This window comes from Tupaia chinensis, unplaced genomic scaffold, assembly GCF_000334495.1.
Source record: "Tupaia chinensis unplaced genomic scaffold, TupChi_1.0 Scaffold144276_1, whole genome shotgun sequence".
NCBI lineage: Eukaryota > Metazoa > Chordata > Mammalia > Scandentia > Tupaiidae > Tupaia > Tupaia belangeri.
This window is the reverse complement of record NW_006204133.1, coordinates 1,121,935-1,143,226: the sequence shown is the minus strand read 5'-3', so window position 1 is coordinate 1,143,226 and position 21,292 is coordinate 1,121,935. Positions and strand designations below refer to the sequence as shown.

Sequence of the window (21,292 nt, the reverse complement as noted above, 5' to 3'; positions counted from 1 at the left end):
GTCCCCGCCCCCCCCGGGGGGGGGGGTGTGATTTCTCACTTTCTGTCTTTGTCTTTCTGGCAAGCGCATGTGCCCTATAGCAAAAGCCTCTCTCTCAAAATAAAATAAAATAAAATAAAATAAATAAAAACAACAAAAACAAACTGTCCCCCTGTAATCAGGCTATGATTAGAGAGCAGGCGTCCCCTCGTCTCCTTGGCCCAAAGTGAGGGAAGGGCAGGGGCAAGGAGGGCCTCCACAGAAGCTCTATGGGCTCTTCCGGGTGCCCACCCTGTTAGTGCACCACGGCCCTGGAAAGTGACAAGAGGGGGACAGCCCAGGAGGGCCTGGTCCGCACTCTAGGCTGAGTGAAGAAGCGGGAGATCTGAGGTCAGGGCCGAGTGCCTGCGTGGCGTTCCCTGCGCAGCCCAGCCCGTGGGCCACACTGAGGGTTAAAGGACTCAGAATGGAGAAGGGACTGCGGCGCGGCCAGCCTTCCAGGGGGTGATTTCTCACTTGCTGTCTCTCTGTCTCTCCCGCTATAGCTAAAAGCTCTCTCTCTTAAAGAAAGAAAGAAAGAAGAAAGAAAGAAAGCAAGAAAGAAAGCAAGAAAGAAAGAAAGAAAGAAAAGAACTTATCTGAAGTACTCTTGGGAGAGGAGGAGGCCTGCTTTATATTATTTATTTATTTATTTATTTAAATCTGCCAGAGGGCACATGCGCTTGCCGGAGAGACAGAGCGAGAGAAAGTAATAAAGCAAGACCCTCCACGACCCCTTCTCCCGTTTCTCTGCTCAGGACTGTGGGCGCACGAGCACACACACGCAGGGACGTCGTCTCTGATGTGTTTTTTAAGCCACTGGATCTAGGACTCAAACCACACAGTCAGCCAAGTGGGACCCAGCTGCCTTACCCACCAGGCTACGGCTGGCCTGGGAGAAGCCGTCTCCTAGGGCTTTAAGGTCACAGGCCATCGTGAACCCCAGGATGGGCTCTTCAGATAGTGCAGGGGCCTCCTAGGGAAAATAGAATGCCAGGTCTCGTGAACAAAGCGGCAATCACCCAAGGACATCCCTGCGAGAGGTGGAGTGACGACTAGTGAAAGCTCCCGCACACACGCTGTCACTCTGATACAGGCATTTTCTGCCACAGATGTGGTCAAGAGGACAGCCGCCAGCCGGGGCCAAGCCCTGACCCTGGGTCTGTTTCCCCGGCCTCTACGCCTGCGAGGGGCTGTCGGCACAGGGTCCCTCTAGGGGCCTGAGTGGCCAGATGAACTGTGTGAAGGCAGCTATAGGCCCTCACACACTCCAGTTGGTGGGCCTGTAACAGCACAGCGCTTCAGGACCCCAGCTGGGCAGTACACCTCAACATTACAGGTCCCTGTCAAAGGCACAAGTGGGAAGGTGGCCCTGCGCACTGGCTGGTGCCACAGGGAAGCCCAGGTTTGGCTCCCAGTCCAGCCTAGATGGGCCTGGGACAGCGGTACGGGCCTGTGGGCCTGGCTAGCTGGGGACGGGAAGGATCGGAACGTGGCAAGACCTGGCCAAAAATACCTGTCTCTGTCTCCTTCCTGCACATGTGCATGCTCTCTCATTAAAAAAAAAGAAAAGAAGAAATCCCACTTCTAGGCACTTATCCTATAGAAGTAAAACTGTCACAAATGCAGAAAGACACAAAAGCAAGGGGCTGGTCACAAGGTTCTCTTTAACAGCCATGGGCCAGACACCGCCTAAATCACTGGCAGAGGGCGCGGGGGCGAGGGCCACAGCTGCTCCAGGGAGGAGGTGGAGCTAGTTCAAGGACAGGGAGTGAAAGCCCAGATTTACTCCTAAGAGTCAGTTGGGGCCAGCAGATGGCATCATCGCTACGTCCCTGGACTCCTGTGTCGTCAACTGCGGTTGAGTCCTGGACCCGGCGACTTCAAATTCACGCCAGGCACACATGTGTGCATGCCCAAGATCCCGAGAGGAGAATGGAGGAGAAGTTATTGCAGCGTGGCCATCCCCCCTGGGGGTGATTTCTCACTTTCTGTCTCTCCGTCTTTGTCTGTCCAGTGAGTGCATGCGCCCTATAGCAAAAATCTCTGTTTGAAAAAAAAAAAAAGATCCAGCCAGTCGGGACCAGCAGATGGCGTAATGGTTACATCACTGGACTCCCACATGGCTGACCATGGTTTGAGTCCCAAACCCAGAGGCTTGAATGTGCGTGAGTGCCCAAAACGCAAAGAGGAGAAGGGAGGAGAAGAGATTGCGGTGTGGCCATCTGGTCTCGCCTTCTGTCTCTCTGTCTCTTGGGAGAGAGCACACACTCTGTAGAAAAATCTCTCAGAAAAGAAAAGCCAGTCATGGGACAGGGACGCGGTGCCATCTACCTGCACAGCCGCACAGGGAGGGGCTGTGGCAGGAACGCCCAGAAAACATCTGGACACGGGACAGTGGCCAGTGTGGGAGGGTATCTGAAGGGCCCCATCATCCTTTTCTCTGCACCTTCCACCCAGCTGATGGGCTGGTTTCACTTTCATAATTAAAAAAATAACAAACGGTGAGGGGGAAAAACAAAATTACACGAGATGAAGGGACAAAGGGACACTGGCAAGTCTCTGGGCGCAAAGATTCTCTGTCACAGGAAGAGCCTCAGGGAATGGGGTGTCTTTGGCAGGGCTCAGAGGGCAGGACCTTGCTTATACCCCGAAACGTCTGAGGCCGTCGTCCCTTCACTGAAACCCCTAATTGACCCATAGGCCCAGCCAAGCCTCACGAGTGGCACTGGGCCTCAAGGGAAGGGTGGCGGCTTCTCGGAAGGGCACAGACACTCCTCCTGTGGATGAAATGAGCTGACTCCATGAGCTGAAGTCTGGGTCACTCCACCCCCGCTTTCATAGGATCCGCTGCTGAGTGTGGGCGCCCTCTGGTGGCAGCCACCTGCACGACAGGCACCTTGCCGCCCTCGCGCACCACAAACGCCTCACATCACAGCTGCTCTGAGAGCTTCAGGCTCCAGAGCTGCTGATGGCTGGCCCTACACAAAGGCCCCTCTTCAGCAGCCAGTCAGTCACCCTCTGCTGGGCCAGCCATGCGCCCCTGGGCTATGTTTACCTTTTTCCAGCCCTGAGGGACGTGTTTTTGAGCTGGAGGAAGCCTCTCCTCTCCTGGCCAGAGAACCTCTGTCAAGCTCACCACTGACCTCCAGGGGATGGGGCCTCCTCCCCATGCCCTGCTGACCAGGAGTCATACCCTCGCCTCCTGGAAACACTCCTGCTTCTGCTGTTCCTATTTAATGCTGGACGGTCCCAGCGCCCAGTTCTTCCACCTTGGCCTGGTGACTTGAAATCTATTGAGACGTCCCAAATAAGCATTTGTAGCCACGCCCCTCCTGTGTCCTCCAGACTCCACTGCCCAACTGCTGACGGCTCTTAACACCTCGAACTTAACAGTCAAAACCAAGTTCACACCCATCCCCTGGCCTAATCCTGGTCCACGCAGCTGTGTCCTTCCAATCAGGTCATGGGAGAGTGGACCTGAAGCTGCCTCTTCTCTTTTAGGGCAAAGGAATGCAGACTAGAGAAGGGATCACCCCAGATTTTAGAAACTCACAAGTTTCCATACTTCGGAGATCACTGCTGATCACCACTTACAAGAAGCCCAACTTGGAACTCACAGCATGGAGCCTACTTCTAATGTACATTTTCTTAAAGAATGATCTTTTATTTAACTTTATTTATTTACTTATTTTAAAATTTGACCAGAGAGGGACAGAGCGAGCGAGAGAGAGAGGGATAATGAGAAAGCGAGCAGGCCCAGGACTCGAACCGCAGTCGGCCATGTGGGAGTCCAGCCCCCTTAACCACCATGCCAACTGCCGGCCCCGAACATTTTTATCTTAATGACATCGGTGTCCATTTAACTGGAAAATTAGAGTTAGAGTAGCTGGGGTTGAGAAATGAAGCACGAAATTTTAAATAATACATCTGGAGCTGGAAAGTCCACATCCCTCAAAGTAGTCCCTACATGAAGAAAGACGGAGGAAACAGCAAAATGTTAATATTGGTTGAGCCACGTGAAGCTGCCGATGTTTGACTACTTTCGACCCCAAGTAACAACTTCATACGGTTTAACCTCATAGTACAGAAGATCCGGGATGGTTTCTGTTTTCTTTTTTACAATACTCTGTGTAGAAATTTCAAATTTTTCCTAACTGATGGTATTCATTTTATAATCAGGGAGAACAAACTAACTTTTAAAAACCTTCTAATACCATGCCTCTGGGACTTTGGGGTTCCCCAGCCTCCCGCAATTCGAGTATGGCTAGAAATGGATAATCTGGCTGAGAAGAGCCTCGGAAAGGAGGTGCCTGGATCCTGGCTGGGCCACTGCCTGCTCTGGGCCTCGCCTGGGGGCATGCGTGCCCGTCTGCCCTGTGCCAACCTCTGTCCAGCAGAGCCAGGTGGGCTGTCCCCCCTCCATCAGAGAACTGCACAGGAGCCCTCCAGAAGCCTGGGCAGATGGGTAGAAACCGCTAGGCCAGGCAGCCAGGCCTCCTCCGCCTGGAACGAGTCACACTGGAGCACAAGCGCTGAGAGGACCCAGCCTGCTCAGCCCTCCCCATAGCACTCCCCTATCCCTGTCCGCGCTGGCTGCCCACCCCGTTTCTTCCTTTCCTGGCATCTGTGCCACCGGCCTGCTCTGCAGGGTCCTTGTCACCTCACCAGCACCCTGCCACCCCACTGGACACAGTGGGGCCTCAGTGCCTGGCTGGACACTGAAAGGACAGCCTTCAGACGCCCAGTTCCCCACCTTGCTGAGCTGCAGCAAATCATGGCCCCCTCCTCCCCATCACCGTGAAAACCTGTACAGTCCCTCAGAGGCCATAGAAAAGCACAACACTAGGCGCTGCTTTCCAAAGTCCACGAGGGCCCTGGGAGGGCCCCACTCACCAGCTCCCGCTTCCGTTTCTCACGGGAAGGCCTAGGGCCTAGATCACGGGGATCCCGCCCTTCAGGACCGTGTCTTGCATCTTCCTCACTGGGCATCCTGGCAAGTTCTGGTCCCTGACATCTCGGGCCCTCCCACGGGAGAGCGGCTGGCCTGGCCGACTGCGGACCACGGCCCAGCCATGGGTCCGCACCTGCAGAAGGCTGGGCACACTGGCTTCCTGGCCATGCCCTCCTCCTCCCGCCCTCACCCAGGCTAGCATAGGATTAAGCTGGCTATTAATAGTGCTGACCTCAAGCTGCAGGAGTGCCCATCCCTGCCAGAAGGTAGAGACCAGGCGGGAGAGGGGCTAGCCAGGGGAGACGGGTCCCTCACCGCCCAGCTGGGGGAGCTTATCACAGCCAAAGTGGGGTTCAGCTACCTTCCTCCTATCTTCCCACAGGCCAGGCAAAGGCCAGGTGACCAGAAGGCTGCGACAGCCCGGCAGGTACCCTGTACACACCTTCGTCGGGCCCCAGGAAACACTGGTTTGTTTCCAAGGTTGGGACGAGCTAACATGAGCTCCTGGAGAGAAAGGACCTCAGAGACGCAGGTGGTTGACCCAGGCCAGTGCCACTCTGTGGAGCCACCCTGGTGGGCAGTGCCAGGGAAGAGAATGGTCACATCTGTGTGGTGTCCCTCAAGGAGAGACAGAAAGCCTGGTCCCAACTGCCTAGGACTGCTATACAGGCTGTGTCTGTAACTCCCTAAGCCTGGAGGGGCCTTAGGAGCACCCCCAAAGTCTGGTGGGGTCCCACCTCTCTCTCTTTTCTTAAAATGTACTGATTACTCCTATGAGTGAGAGGCAGACGTACAGTACTCCCAATCGGATCCTAGAGCCATGATCCACCCCCAGCTTTAGCCAGCCACGATTACGGGCACGTGCATGCCCAGAATACTCATGGGGGTCTCTGGACTCAAACCAGCAACCTTCCCTGTGGGTCAGCCTCACAGAGCTGCGTGGTTTACCTCTCCAGCCCCCAGAAGTCTTCTCCTAAGAGGCTCTCCCGCCACTCCTCTCAAGGGTGGGAGCCCTAGTCCCCAAAAGAACGCTGTTTCCATAGCAGAGACGGCCCACTGGGAGGGTAAGGGAGGCCTGCTTAATCGATAAGTAAGATGCGTGATAAGACCACAGTGCCTGAAACAGTGTGGTCCTGGAGGAGACAGTGCAAGTGTTAAACTCCAGCCAAGTGAGAATACCAAAACGGGACGCATTTAAGTCTGGCATTTTAAATCAAATAAGGGCTTTTTATTCCATGACAAGTACTAGGCTGGGACCGGCAGATGGCGTGATGGTTACATCGCTGGACTCCCACATAGTAGTTGACTGTGGTTCAAGTCCCAGACCTGGCAACTTAAAACTCACACCAGCTGCATGTGCAGATGTGCCCAAAACCCCAGGAGGAGAATGGGGAAGAAGGGATTGTGACGTGGCCATCTCTCTCTCCCATCTCCCTTCACTTTCTGTCTCTCTATCTCTGTGGTGAGCACACATGCCCTATAGTAAAAGAAAAAAAAAATTACTAGGCTAACTGGCCTAATATCACTGTCTTAAATAGCCTTTATAAATTGATTTTTTAAAATGCCAGACTGATTATAAATACAAATACGATAAAACACAAATCCAAAACTATAAATTTAAAAATGAACTAGCCGTTTTTTGCTTTCGATATTAGCCAAGATCCAGGGGACTGGTAATCCCAGTGTCACCCACTCCTGTGGGTGTCTAGATTTGTCCTCCGGGAACTTGGCAGGAAGTGTCAGAATGTAAAACGGGCAAGACCTTGGCCTGAGCATTTCTCCCACTCCTAGGGAGTGACCTGACTGCTAAGGCGACAACCAGGACAGCACGCAAGGTGTGCCCGGGGGCTCGGCCCGATGCTCTGTAACATACCACTGCAGCCAATAAACAGGCTGACTCAGACAGCTTATTTAGAGACACGGTGAGTCATGACTGTGTAAAGCAGAGTTACAAAACAGTACAGTAAGAGCGACCACTGCTCTCTTTCACTTTCTATCCTCAACATGTACTATTTTATTTTTACGTTTATAATCAGCAACGGTAAGAACTCTATTTCACTTTGAGACTGGGGGGAAAGCACCAGTTTATTGCTGACTTACTATGAAAAAATACATCAAAATACACATTTGGGGAGGTGAAATAAGGAGTGGTTTTCTTTCTTTTTTTTTATTGCCAAAGGGTGTGTGCGCTGGTGAGAGAGAATGGGGTGGGAAAAAGCACACCCCAACGGAGCATGGTCATGTCACAATCCCTTCGCCTCCGTTTCTCCACCCCATCAAGATCTGAGGCACGTACACACTCTCCAGAATGTTTTTCAAGATTCTGGGGCCAGGATTCGAACCACAGTCAACCACATAGGATCTAGCTTCCTTAACCACTAAGCAACAGGAGCAGCTGAAGAGTGACTTTCATTTCTTAATCATTTTCCACTTTTCTAAAAGTTTCTATAAGAAATCTATTACTTATATTTCTACATTTTTAAGTGTATTAATTTGCTTCAGATAAGGGAGGAGAGAGAGAGAGAGAGAGAGAGAGAGAGAGAGAGAGAGTCACTCCGACAGGGTCCCATCCCACGACGATCCTCTCCGCAGCCCTGCAGCAGCCAGGGTCATGGGGCCACCTGGCACGTTCAGGCTGACCTGTTCTGAACCCAGGGGCCCTCCTCTCACACGGCCCCAGCAATGCGGAACAGCCCTGTCCCCACCTACGCCGCTGCGGCCGGGCCTAGTCTTACATTTTAATTAGAAAATACGATCTGCACCTTTCTGCCCCTTGCTTTTTGCAGTCGGGATGTCACCGGAGCAGTGTCCACGCGCATCGCCTGTGGAGAGTCCCACGGGGCAGGTGTGCCAGGCTGTAACAGACCCTCCCTCTCCGGCCCACAGACAGCAGCGCCCATCAGGAGGAGGGAGCAGCTTCTCTCGTTTTGGCCACAGATGACTGACACTGCGATGTAAACCCGTCTGTCCGACGTTAGCCCATGTGAGATTACGATATATTTAGATGGCAGTTACTGGCCCGAAGGGTTCACATACTGACAAATTTGATAGAAATCTCCAAATTGCCTTTCCCAGCAAAGGTCCCAGTTTACACTTCTGCCAGCGGAAATCACATTGGGTGATTCTTTTTTTTTTTTTTTCCCCCTTAAGAGAGAGATTTTTTGCTATAGGGCACGTGTGCTTGACAGAGAGATAGAGACAGAGACTGAGAGACAGAAAGCATAGGGAGTGGGAGGCCCACACTGCAATCCCTTCTCTTCTCCTTTTGGGACTTGGGGGACGCATACATGCACACACGCCCAGCGTGAGTTTCAAGCCACCAGGTCTGGGACTCGAACCACAGCCAGCCATGTGGAATGCAGCAACAAAACCATTATGCCATCCTCTGGTTCCCAGTGATTCCTGACGCATTGCTCAGTGGCAAGCCCAAGGCTGAATGCACAACAGGGGCTGTATAACTAAGCTATTCCATAACCACCACCAGGGGGCCGGACGGTGGCAGAGCATAACGCAGCAGTCCAGAGGGCGACCCACGTGGGCAGGTTCCAGGTGTGTACTCAGAGACCTCCCTGAGCACAGCAGGCCCGTGTGCCTGTGATCTGGGGCTAGCTGAAGCTGAGGGCGGATCACACCCTGCTGGGGATGCTGTCTGTCTCTCTTATTCATGGAGAAAAAAAATAAACTAAGAACTAAGGGAGGGAGCGGATGGTACCGCAGTGAAAGGCAACACCTGCAAAGCTGGCCCACAGTGAGGGCTTCTGATCCATGTCCAGAGACCTCCCTTTGTGCACTGGGCACGCCTGTGCTCATAATCCAGGGCTGGCTGAGGCTGGGGGTGGGGCTCAGTAGCATAGAAACCCGGTCGGGGTGCTGCATGCCTGTTTGTCTCTCATCATGCACTCGTGGAAGTAATAAATACATTTTAAAAACCAGAAACATGAACAAATAAAATAAAAAATCACCACTAGCAATGACAATACATTGCAGCGGGACCAATGAAAATGCATTGCAGTTAGCGTAATGGCTATGTTGCTGGACTCCCATGTAGCCGACCGCAGTTTGTGGCCCAGACCCAGTGGCTTAAAACTCACGCCGGGCGCGTGTGCGTGCGTGCCCAAGATCCCGAGAGGAGAATGGAGGAGAAGGGATTGTGGCGTGACCATCCCCCCTGGGGGGTGATTTCTCGCTTTCTATCTCTCTGTCTCTCTCTGCCTGTCTGGCGAGCGCACGCGCCCTATAGCAAAAACCTCTCAAAAAAAAATAATAATAATCGCAGCTGAATGTGATTTTAAAAGAAAAGAAATGAAGATGGAAGATGAGACGAAGGGAAAACAACGCAGGCAAGCAGAAGAGAAAGTGATAGAAGACGGCCACGTGGGAGGGACGTGGGACTGCGCACACGCTTGTCCACCTGCCAGACTCCCGGGAGGAGGGCGGCATGTCATTAAAAGGACGCCCAGAGACGTGCCCTGCCATCCCGAGAGCACAACCAGCCAGCACAGCCAGACATCCGCACAGGCGCCAGCGCGGCCACAGCCCACCTGCAACCTTTCGGCAGCCTCCACAGGGGAATTCGCCCGTACTCTGTTTACACTTATCTCCTAATCCAAAATAAACAAGCTGAGCGTTTGCTTACACACAGACCGACAGTGGGTCCAGACCAGGGCTGTGTGTCACCATGGCAAAGGCCCCCACGGTCACCCATTCGCCTTCAGCTATGCTGGATGACATGGGTTTACAGATTAGGGTGAGTACTTTCAACCAACTACACCCACACAAAACCGACGGCTTAACAAGGTCCCTGCAAGGCAGTGGCAGATGGAAGACATCATGAAGAAGGCAAGCATCCACCTGCCGAAAGGCCAGAGGCCCTCCTCCCGCCACCCCCGGTGGGCCACAGCAAGGGGACAATAACCCAGAATCACTCAAAACCTAGGGGAAGGGGTCAGCGGGTAGTGTGGCGGCTAAGGTGCTGGACTCCCGTGTGGTCAACCATAGTTCGAGTATCAGACCCGGCAGCTTGAAACTCACTTTGGACACGTGTGAGCGTGCCCAAAATCCTGAGAGGAGAATGGAGGAGAAGGGATTGTAGCATGGCCACATGCCCAGGGCGTGATTTCTCACTTTCTTTCTCTCTCTGGCGAGTGCACACTCTGTAGCAAACTTAAAAAAAAAAAAAACTGGAGAAATTAGCACAATGGGTAGTTGATGATCTTTAAAAAAATGTTATATATATATATATATATATACACACACATACACACACATATGTATATATACACACATACATATAAAGATGTGGTAATACAAGTTTTTCTTTGAAAAAAGTTTTTTTAGAGAAACATATTGAAATATTAAATATTTGCAGGTGAAATTTACACATAAAATCTGGGCTTTGCTTCTCAATAAGCCCAGCCAGCGTGTGGGAGCAAGGGGAAAACAAGATGGGCCATGAGGAGTTGTTAATTATCTGAGTGGGTGAGGGAGCAATTATGTTATTTCCTCTACTTTTGTATAGGCTTGATGTTTTCCACAATAAAAAGTTAAGAAATTAGAGACTACTGGCTACACCCGAGCTCCTAGGTGTGGAGAGCTCTGACCGTGTGGGACCCAGACACCTAATCCCCACGCCGCTAGCTGGCCCTCCAGTTTTCTTATAGTTTTTACTTACTCATTTTTACATAATTTTTTCTGATATCGGTAAGAGAGTGGAAGGAATAAAATTAAGATAATGCATAATTCTGGCTCCTAAAGATAACTACGGTTAACTGTGCGTTCTCTCTGGTGTTTTAAAATGAATATGTAGATAAAATTTTACGATATATATTTATACCACAAATTAGATCATCACATACAGAGTTTTGTACTCTGAGTCTTAAACACTTTGTATTCTTTGAATTTTCCCATGTACTTAAAAAATATTTTTGTTTTTTAGAGAGGCTTTTTATTTTCCCGGAGAGGTTTTTGCTATAGGGAGTGTGTGTGCGCCAGAAAGACAGAGACAGAGAGACAGAAAGCAAGAAATCACCCCCCGGGGGATGATCACGCCTCAATCCCTTCTCCTCCATTCTCCTCTCGGGATCTTGGGCACGCACGCACACACGCCCGGCCCGAGTTTAAGCCACCTGGTCTGGGACTCAAACCGTGGTTGACTACATGGGAGTCCAGTGACATAGCCATTAGGCCAATTGCTGATCCTGCTTAAAAAATATTTTAGAGGCCTGGACCCAGTGACTTGAATGAAACCCATGCCCGGCATGTGTACGTGCATGCCCAAAATCCCAAGAGGAGAATGGAGAAGGGATTTCTCACATTGTCTCTCTGTCACTCTGGCGAGTACATGTGGCCTAAAGCAAAAAAACTTCAAAAAACCCAAAAATTTTAGATAGGGCCAGCAGGTGGCATGGTGGTTAATATGCTGGACTCCCACATGACCAACAATAGTTCAAGTCCCAGACCCGGAGGACTGCTTTCTAACTTTCTCTCTCTCTCTCTGGTGGGCGTATATGCCCTATAGCAAAATTTTAAAATAATAAGTAAAAGTAAATAGTTATTATATAGGGGCCAGCAGGTGGTGTGGTCATTAACGGCACTGGATTCCCACGTGGCTAACCACAGTCTGAGTCCCAAACCTGGTGGCTTGCTTTCTCACTTTCCCCCCCTCTCTTTCTCTTGCTCACTTGCTCACTCTGTCCCTCTCTGGTCAAATTAAAATAAAGTCAGACAAAATAGGTTTTTAAAAAATATTTTATATATATAAAATAACTATTTAAAAAATATATATATATATTTTTAAAGAAATTTTTGCCACAGGGTGTGTGTGCTTGCCAGAGAGACAAAGAGACAGAAAACGAGTAATCACCTCCCCAGGGGGGATGGCCACACTGCATTCCCTCCTCCATTTTCCTTTTGGGATCTTGGGCACGCACACACACGCACAGGCATGAGTTTCAAGCCACTGAGTCTGGGATTCGAACCATGGTCAAACATGTGGGAGTCCAGCGATGTAACTGCTGCACCATCTGCTAGACCCTACATATATTTTAGAAAACTGAATGGCCTCGTAACATTTCATTGTACCTATGTGTACATAATCCCAGTCCTCGCTGGGCCCTTCGGTGGTGCCCTCCCACCTTCTATGCCACATGAAAATCCTTGCGTGTAAACATATTTCACTGCATCTCCGTGTCCCTAAAACGGGGTCAAAGGACGGCTGTCTTGGTTTTGTCTTAATGTACAGTTTCTGAAGTTCCCTAGAGTCAGTTCAGACCTGACATGTCCCAGAGGTTATAGCCAGGACAGTTAAGACTCGGTATAAAATCAGGGGCCTGGAGCCAGAAGGTTGTAGGTCTGGGAAGTAAGGGCTGTCAGAAAGCAAAGAGAAAACACAGGTCCAGCGCCCTGGTGCAGCCAGCAAAGGCCCGCTGATGCTGGGGCCACGCAGAAGGTTCAGGTCACGCTGGATATGTGCACGGGTAGCCGAGATCCTGGCTGACCGGGAGGGCTGTGTGGAGGATCGTGGCATGAGACCCTGCTGAAGGTATGAGATGCTCCCCTCTCAAGAAATAAATGCACTCAGGGAACCCGCAGTTAGCGTAATGGCTATGTCCCTGGACTCCCACGTAGTCGACCGCGGTTCATGTCCCAGACCCGGTGGCTTAAACTCACACTGGGCGCTTGTGCATGTGTGCCCAAGATCCCGAGGGGAGAATGAAGAAGGGATTGCGGTGTGACCATCCCCCCTGGGGGGTGATTTCTCGCTTTCTGTCTCTAATGTCTCTCTCTGTCTGTCTGGCGAGCACACGCGCCCTATAACAAAAATCTCTCCAAAAAGGAAAAGAAAAGAAAAAAAAAGAAATAAATGCACTCAGAAGAAAGAGAGAGAAAAACGCCGAACTTGAGCAACTTGGTGCAGCAGAAGGAAATGAAGCAGAGGGCCAGCTCTATGGCACAGGGTGGGAGGCATGCAGGGCGAACAAGTGTCCAGATGTACACAGGCTCGAGGACTAGAGAAGAGAGTGCCCAGTCCCTGCGGAGAGTGCTTGACTCTCTCGAGCTCATGCGCTTTATAATGCATAAAAAAAAAAAGAAAAGAAAATGAAGTGGGAAGAAGAGTGAGTTCGGGCTTCCTCCTGTTTGTAGACCTGGCCAACCCTGGGGCCTCTGGGTGCAGATCTTCCTAAGGAAGGGGGGGCTCCATCCATCCCCACCAGCACCACCAAACTCTGCTGGGTTTGGACCCTCCCAGCAAACTGCTTCTCCCTCTCCACCTCATCTTCTCAGAAGCCCCTCTGCCTTTTCTCCTGGAACGCAGTACAGAAAACCCTGGTCTGCCGCCACAGGATCCCCCACACGGGAGGACGCCCCTTCCGCCACTTATCTTTGTGAGTCTCGATTACTTACAGAGACTCACGGCTCACTTACTGCCTTGGGAGGCACCCCTTCTCTGGATCTGTGCAACCAGTTGATAATCAGTCTAAAAGCTGGACCACGGGAAAGCCCCATGGCCTGTGGTTAAGGGAGCCAGATCCCACATGGCCAGTCATGGTTCGAATCCTGGTCCTGGCAGCTTGAGAAACCTACAGGGCACATGTGCATGTGACACCAGGATCCCAACAGGATGGAGAAACAGAAGAGAAGGAACTGAATCATGACCCCTGGGGAGACGCTTTTTCTCCCTCCCTCTCTATATCTCTGATAAATACGTGTGCCCTCTGGCAAGTAAAAAAAAGTTGGACTATTACTAATGAGCCCACATATCCCGTGTTAGCCTAAATATTTCATAGGAAATTCTGCTAAATACCATGCCGAAATCAAGATACCCATAGTCCGTGACTAACTTTCCCCTGAACTACCCTAGTAATCCTCACCACAAGGCAAAAAGAAATAAAAATTAGCATTTTTTTCCCTCAACAAACTTCAGTTGGTTCCTGATAATCAAACATTGTTTCCAAATGTTTACACACTATTAAAAATCATTCTAGATGGGACCAGCAGATGGCGTAATGGTTACATCACTGGACTCCCACACAGTCGACTAAGGTTCAAGTCTCAGAACCAGCAGCTTGAAATTCATGCTGGGTGTGTGTGTACATGCCCAAAATCCTGAAACGAGACTGGAAGAGAAGGGACTGCAGCGTGGCCAGCCCCCCCTCCCGGGGGGATGATTTCTCTCTTCTCTCTCTGTCTCTCTAGTAAGTGCACATGCCCTATAGCAAAAATCTCTCTTAAAAAAAAAAAAAAACAAAAACAAAGACAAAAACATTATTCTAGACCTTGATAGGAAACTTGAAGAGGAAGACACACTACAGCAGAGCTGCTCTGATGTGAGAGACTTACACTGTTAGAAGTACCTGCTCCGTTCAAACTTGCTCACCTACACTGGGCTATTAATTACAAGAGGGAAAAGACTTCATTATTAAACAATTGCTTTTCCTGCCATTTAAAAAATGACAACATCTTATAATGTCTTCCTCAATTTTTTTTAATAGTGGGAAAATAATTATAGACCCATCTCTTTCATGAACGTAGATGCCAAGATTCAAAATAGATGCCGGCAAGTCCAGTCCGGTGCTATGCAAATAGGATAAAACCGCACAGCACTGCTGGGTTACTACAGCCAGGCAGCCAGGGTTTGAATCGACACGCAAGGATCGGTCAGTGTCGGCCTCACCACGGTGGTCCATGCCAAGGCTCTCTGTAGGCTTGGACCACATGCGAGGCCTGGGTCTTTGTCTTTTGTGGTTTTTTTTTGTTGTTGTTACTTGTCAAAGAGTGTATGAGTCCACCACAGAGAAGCAGAGAGAGAGAGAGAGAGAGGAAGAGAGAGGGGGCCAGCAGGTGGTGTAGTGGTTAAGGCACTCCCACATGGCCAACGGCAGTTCAAGTCCTGGACCCAGCAGCTTGAAACTCATGTGGGGCATGTGCCCAATACCCCAGGAGGAGAATGGAGAAAACGGGGGAACCAGCAGTTAGCGTAATGGCTATGTCGCTGGACTCCCACATAGTCGACCGCGGTTCGTGTCTCGGACCCGGTGGCTTAAATCTCACGCCGGGCGTGTATGCGTGCGTGCCCAAGATCCCGAGAGGAGAATGGAGGAGAAGGGGCTGCGGCGTGACCATCCCCCTTGGGGGGTGATTTCTCGCTTTCTGTCTCTATGTCTCTCTCTGTCTGTCTGGCGAGCGCACGCGCCCTATAGCAAAAACCTCTCCAAAAAAAAAAAAAAGAGAGAATGGAGAAAACGGAATGGCAGTGTGGCTACTCCCCCCGCGGAGGTGATTTCTCGCTTCCTCTCTTTCTGTCTCTCTGTCGCTGGCAAGTGCATGTACCCTATAGCAAACATTTCGCTATAAAAGACAAAAGAGGGAAAGGGAGAAAGCACCCTCCAATGGGGCATGGTCACGCTGCAATCCCCTCTCTCCATTTCTCTATCTTGTCAGGATGCTGTACGCACACGTGCCTGGTGTGTTTCACAAGCCACTGGGGCTGGCATTTACTCTGCACTATCAGCCATGTTGGATCTGACTCCCTTAATCATTAAGCCAACCTAGGCCTAGGTGTTTTTAGACCCTATCAAAAAGAAAAAAAAAGCAATCAGTCCATTTCAGAACCAACGAGATAAATCTTTCAATTATTTCTATAGATATCAAAAAATAAATAAATAAAAATAAAATGGGGGGAGCCAGCAGGCAGCACGGTGAAGGTACTGGACTCCCACATGGCCCACTGGAGTTCAAGACCTGGACCCAGAGGCTTGAAAATCACACTGGGTGTATGTGGGGGCGTGTGTGTGTGTGTGTGTGTGTGTGTGTGCTCGTGAGCACGCGCACATGCCCAAAATCCTGAGGGGAGAATAGAGAAGAAGGGATTGCGGCATGGCCAACACCTTTCTCCCTTTCTCTCTAGAGAGTCTCTCTTTCTCTCTCTCTCCAGACACGCCCTATGGTAAACATTAAAAAAAAAAAAAAGGTAAAATTCAGTCCCATATCCAAGTGGCTAAACAGGCAGGACCACATCTAGAATCAAACCCCAGCCTCAGGGACTTGAAAAAATACTGAACATATGTGTATGTGTACCCTAAAATCCAAACAGCATGAAGAAATAGGGGAGAAGGAATTGAGGCAGCCATGCCCTGTTGGGGAAGGCTAACTCCCTCTCCTCTACTGTCTCTCTCTCTGGGGTTAACATGTACACTCTGGCAATTAAAAAAAAGCAACAACAAAAATTCAACACTCATCCATTATAAAAATTATTAGCAAACTAGGGAGAGAAGTTAACTTCCTTGATCTGAAAAACGAAATCTGCAAAATAAAAACATAAAAAATAAACAGTAATATTGAGGCAGGGGAAAACTATTGTAGAAAATGGAAGCGGGTCTGGGGGCTGGAGCATCTGCCCCTGTGGCTAGATAGAAAAACCAATCAGGGCAGAAAATTCCCCACCCAAGGTACTGTTTTCAGATTTCCAGAGGGGGATGCCTAGCTGGTTAAGCCACTTTGACAGAGTCAGCGAGATGAGATGAGAGGGCCCAGCCAATGACTGATTGACACAACAAAGATTTAAAAAAGAAAAAACCCCACAGACTGCAATTGATGGGGCCTTCCGAGCCACTCTTTCTCTACTCAGCCCACTCCTCCACGTAAGGAGTGAACTTTTGCTTTGACTTAATAAGCTCTCCTTTCCTTTTTGCTATTGGCTTGTTTCATTCAATTCTTTGTATCAAACACCAAGAACCTGGATATCACCACGGAAGCCATCCTGCAACGATATTATACATAATGATCAGTTTATGGTCACTATGCTTCCAGGCCAAGAATGAGACAGAGACGGCCACTACCCCCAGTTTAACATGACCCTGCAAGTGAAATAAGGCAAATGTAAGGTATGAAAGGTGGGTTTACCAGTAAGTAAATAAAACTGTCATCTTTGGGGCCAGCAGACGGCGTACCGGTCACATTACTGGACTCCCACATGGTTGACCGCGGTTCAAGTCCTGGACCCGATGGCTTAAAACTCACGCTAGGTGCATGCGCACATGCCCAAGGGGAGAATGGAGGAGAAGGGATTGCAGCATGGCCATTCCCCTGGGGGTGATTTCTCACTTTTCCTCTCACTGTCTCTGTTTCTCTCTCTGGCAAGCACACACGCCCTAAGAGAAAACCCCTTTAAAAAAAATTGCCATCCTTCACAGGCAACATAATCAGGTTTGTAAAATAATTAGAAAGACTCTAAAGTAAGAATTATTAGAGGGCCAGCCAGTGGTTTAGTGGTTAAGGTGGTTGGATCCCACATGGCCAACCATGCGGTTCAAGTCCCAGACCTGGTATCTTGAAAAGCATGCCCATATGTGCATGTGTGCCCCAAACCCCTAAAGAATGGATAAGGAATTGCAAAGTGACCATCCTCCATGGGACCAGTGCTGTCTAACTTTCCCTCTCTTTTTCTCTCTCTGTACCCTCTGGCAAAAATTGAAAAAAAAAAAAAAAAAGAATTATTAGAATTAATAAATGAATTGTTTTTTTGGAGAGGTTTTTGCTATAGGACGTGTACACTCGCCAGAAAGACAAAGAGAGACAGAGAGCGAGAAATTACCCACCCTGGGGAGGATGGCCACGCTGCAATCCCTTCTCCTCCACTCTCCTCTCAGGATCTTGGGCATGCACATGCACCTGGAGTGAGTTTAAGCCACTGGGTCCAGTACTCGAATCGCAGTCAACTACATGGGAGTCCAGTGACGTAGCCGTTACGCCAACTGCTGGTCCCAGTAAATGAATTTATAGCAGGATCAATGTATACAATGTTGATGGAATAACCAACTCTGCAGAAATAGTAAGCAATGCGGTTTAATCCTAAACACAAATATGTGTGACCAGGCTTAGACTACGGCAAACGTGCCTTTCTCAGGTTGATCAGATACAGGAGTTCCTTTCATTCAGTTTTGAGAGTGAGAGACAAGGTTTGGAATGTGATGAAGAGTTCTTTTATTGGTCTGGCTCCAAAAAAGTGGGACATCTGGAAAGGGGAAGGTGGGGGGGAGCTGAGGGGTTGTAGGTTATAGGTGGGTTTTATAATCTTTATGTTGGTGATTGGAAACAATCAGAGAAAGCATGTACTTCAACAGAGATAAAGGAGGTTTAAAAACATCACAAAACGGGACCAGTTAGCGTAATGGCTATGTCTCTGGACTCCCATGTAGTCGACCGCAGTTCGCGGACCCAGTGGCTTAAAACTCACGCCTAGCGTGTGTGCGGGCGTGCCCAAGATCCCGAGAGGAGAAGGGATTGAGGTGTGGCCATCACCCCGGGGGGTGATTTCTCACTTTCGGTCTCTTTGTCTCTCTCTGTCTGGCGAGCTCATGTGCCCTATAGCAAAAAAAAAACTCTCAAAAAAATAAAAAATCACAAAAGATACAATGTCAGGGCAAGGAAGTGGGATGAGTCCTGTTATCAATTGGCCAAAGTGACCTCTTACTATTGTTAGTGTGACTCAACCCAGGCCCTATTTTCCTAGAAAATAGGAAAAAGCAGTCCAACTTCAAATTGATACTATCTCTATATAATTGTGTAGTATAATAAAGTGTATAACTGGTCTTTGACTCTGGTTCCCGATGCAGAGATTCAAAAACCCTTGGCATTTCCGAGTGACTGGAGTGTCTTTGTTATGCTAATTAGGTGGTTGGGTTGGGTTCTAGGGTAGCTGCAGGATAAGGGCAGGTCACCAGGAAGACCAAGTTCCTGATTACTCTGGATTACTGGGTTGAGACTTTGAGCCTTCCTCCCTCCAAAGAAGGGAGACAGGCTAAACACAGTTCAGTCCTGTGCCCAATGACATAATCGATCACACCTATGTGATGAAGTCCTCATAAACACTCTGGACCCCAGAGCTTAGTGGCACGTCCTGGCTGGTGAGCACAATGTCCTGCAGGGTGACATACAGGGAGGTGCACCCTGACCCCACAAGCGGAGGGCATGAAGTTCCTCTAGCACCCTTCCAGATCCCATTCTGTGTGTACCCTTTAAAATAACACTGTAATGGTAGCTGTATCACGTTCCAGAGTTCCATGAGTGGTTCCAGGGAATTCGTGAACCAGAGGACGGGGTGGTGTGGAAACACCCCAGTTTACAACAGGTAGGTCAGAAATACGAAAGTGGGTTGGGGCTGGCAGGTGACGTGGTGGCTGGAGGCACTGGATTCCCAATGGCCAAGCGCGACTCCAGTCACGGACCTGGTGGCTTGCTCTCTTGCTTTCCCGTTCTCTCTCTTTCTGTCTCTGTCTAGTCAAATTAATCATAAATAATAACAAATGGAATTAGGTAAGTGGATAATTCTTTAAAAAAAAATAAGAAAGAAAAGAAATACGGGAGTGGGGGCCAGCACATGGTGTCGTGGTGATGCCACTGGACTTGCACGTGGTCGACCACAGTGTGAGCCCCAGACCCAGCGGCTTGATCTCATGCTGGCCACGTGTGTATGCGTGCCCAAAATCCTTAGAGGAGAATGGATTGCAGCACGATCACTCCCCCTGGGGAAGTGATTTCTCACTTTCTCTCTGTCTCTTCGGAGAGCACATGCGCCCTGTAGCAAAACTCTCTCTAAAAAAATAAATAAAAATAAAAGAAATACGAAAATGGGAGAGACCTGGCCTGTGGCAGGATCTGAGTCGCCAGCTGTGGAGGACAGAGCCCTTAAGCTGTACAGGCTGATACTGAGACGGGAGTTAGGCCCCAGCTGCAGGTAGAGAGAGGCAAAGGGACCCACACGATGAAGTCACAACAGTCTCATTTCCACGATCTGGACTTGGTAGCTCGCCTTCTCCCTTTCTCTTTCTGTCTCTCTCTGGTGATTGCACGTGCCCTGTAGCAAATTCAATAATAATAATAAATAAGTAAAAACCTAATAGAGCTACTACAACAATGTCCAAGTGGTATTGGAACGAGGAAAATTAGACAGACTAATGGAGTGTGTCCATAGTCAGATACACATACCATACACAGTTTGGAAAGAAAAAGAGACTTTTTAATAAGCAATGCTGGGGGAACCAGCAGTTAGCATAATGGCTATGACGCTGCATGTATGTCCAAAATCCTGAGAGGAGACTGGAGAAGGGACTGTGGTGTGGCCAGCTCACTGGAGGGGGATTTCTGACTATCTTTCTCTCTCTTGTGGTGAGTACACATGCCCAAAGCAGAAACTGCTTTAAAAGAAAGAGCTAGCCACCAGCTTCGGCACTGCTTATTGTTATTATTATTATTGTTATTATTTGGATAAGTTTTTTTTTTTCTATAGGGCATGTGTGCGTGCCAGAAAGACAGAGAGAGACAGAGACAGAAAGTGAGAAATTACCCCCCTGGGGGGATGGCTATGCCGCAATCCCTTTTCCGCCATTCTCCTCTCGGGATCTTAGACACATATGCACACGTGCCTGGTGTGAGTTTATAAGCCACCAGGTCCAGGACTCAAACCACGGTCGACTACATGGGAGTCCAGTGACATAGCCATTACACTAACTGCTGGTCCCAGCATTGCTTATTTATTTATTTATTTGGGAGAGGTTTTCGCTATAGGGCACGTGGGACTCGCCAGACAGACAGAGAGAGACATAGAGAGAGAAAGCGAGAAATCACCCCCCAGGGGGGATGGTCACTCATGCCGGGCGCGTGTGCGTACGTGCCCAAGATCCTGAGAGAAGAATGGAGGAGAAGGGATTGTGGCGTGACCATCCCCCCTGGGGGGTGATTTCTCACTTTCTGTCTCTATGTCTCTCTCTATCTGTCTGGCTAAAGCAAAAATCTCTAAAAAAAAAAAAAACTTAACTCAAAAAGTTAATCATTGAGAAAGGGGGATTATACTGGGTCATTGGAAAAGTCGTGACTCATTTTGCATAGAAAAGCTCGTCATGACTTTTCCAACCACTCAATAGAGTTAGATGTAAAGCGAAAACAAAAATGTTTCTAGGAAATAACAGAAGACTAGCTTCCTGACTGGTGTATTGGCAAAGGCTTTTTTTTTTTTAATTGCCAGAGAACACATTGCCAGAGAGAGAACAAGAGAAAGAGAGACGAAAGCTCCCCTCAACTGGGGAGAGGTCACTCTACAATCCTTTTTCTACAATCCTTTCTTTTTTTAAGAACTGTTCAACTTTATTCATTTATTTATTTACTTATTTATATTTATTTTTATTTATTTTTTTGGGGGGAGATTTTCGCTATAGGGCGCGTGCGCTCACCTGAGAGACAGACATTAGAGACAGAAAGTGAGAAATCACCCTCCAGAGGGGATGGTCATGCCACAATCCCTTCTCCTCCATTCTCCTCTCGGGA

The 21,292-nt window shown here is 49.3% G+C and overlaps 1 protein-coding gene across 2 annotated transcripts in view; it reads right to left on the bottom strand.

Annotated features, from left to right (window-relative positions):
- CNNM4 (cyclin and CBS domain divalent metal cation transport mediator 4) overlaps positions 1-21,292 on the bottom strand; it is a 49,593-nt gene that overhangs the window by 14,597 nt on the left and 13,704 nt on the right. The window lies entirely within an intron of this gene.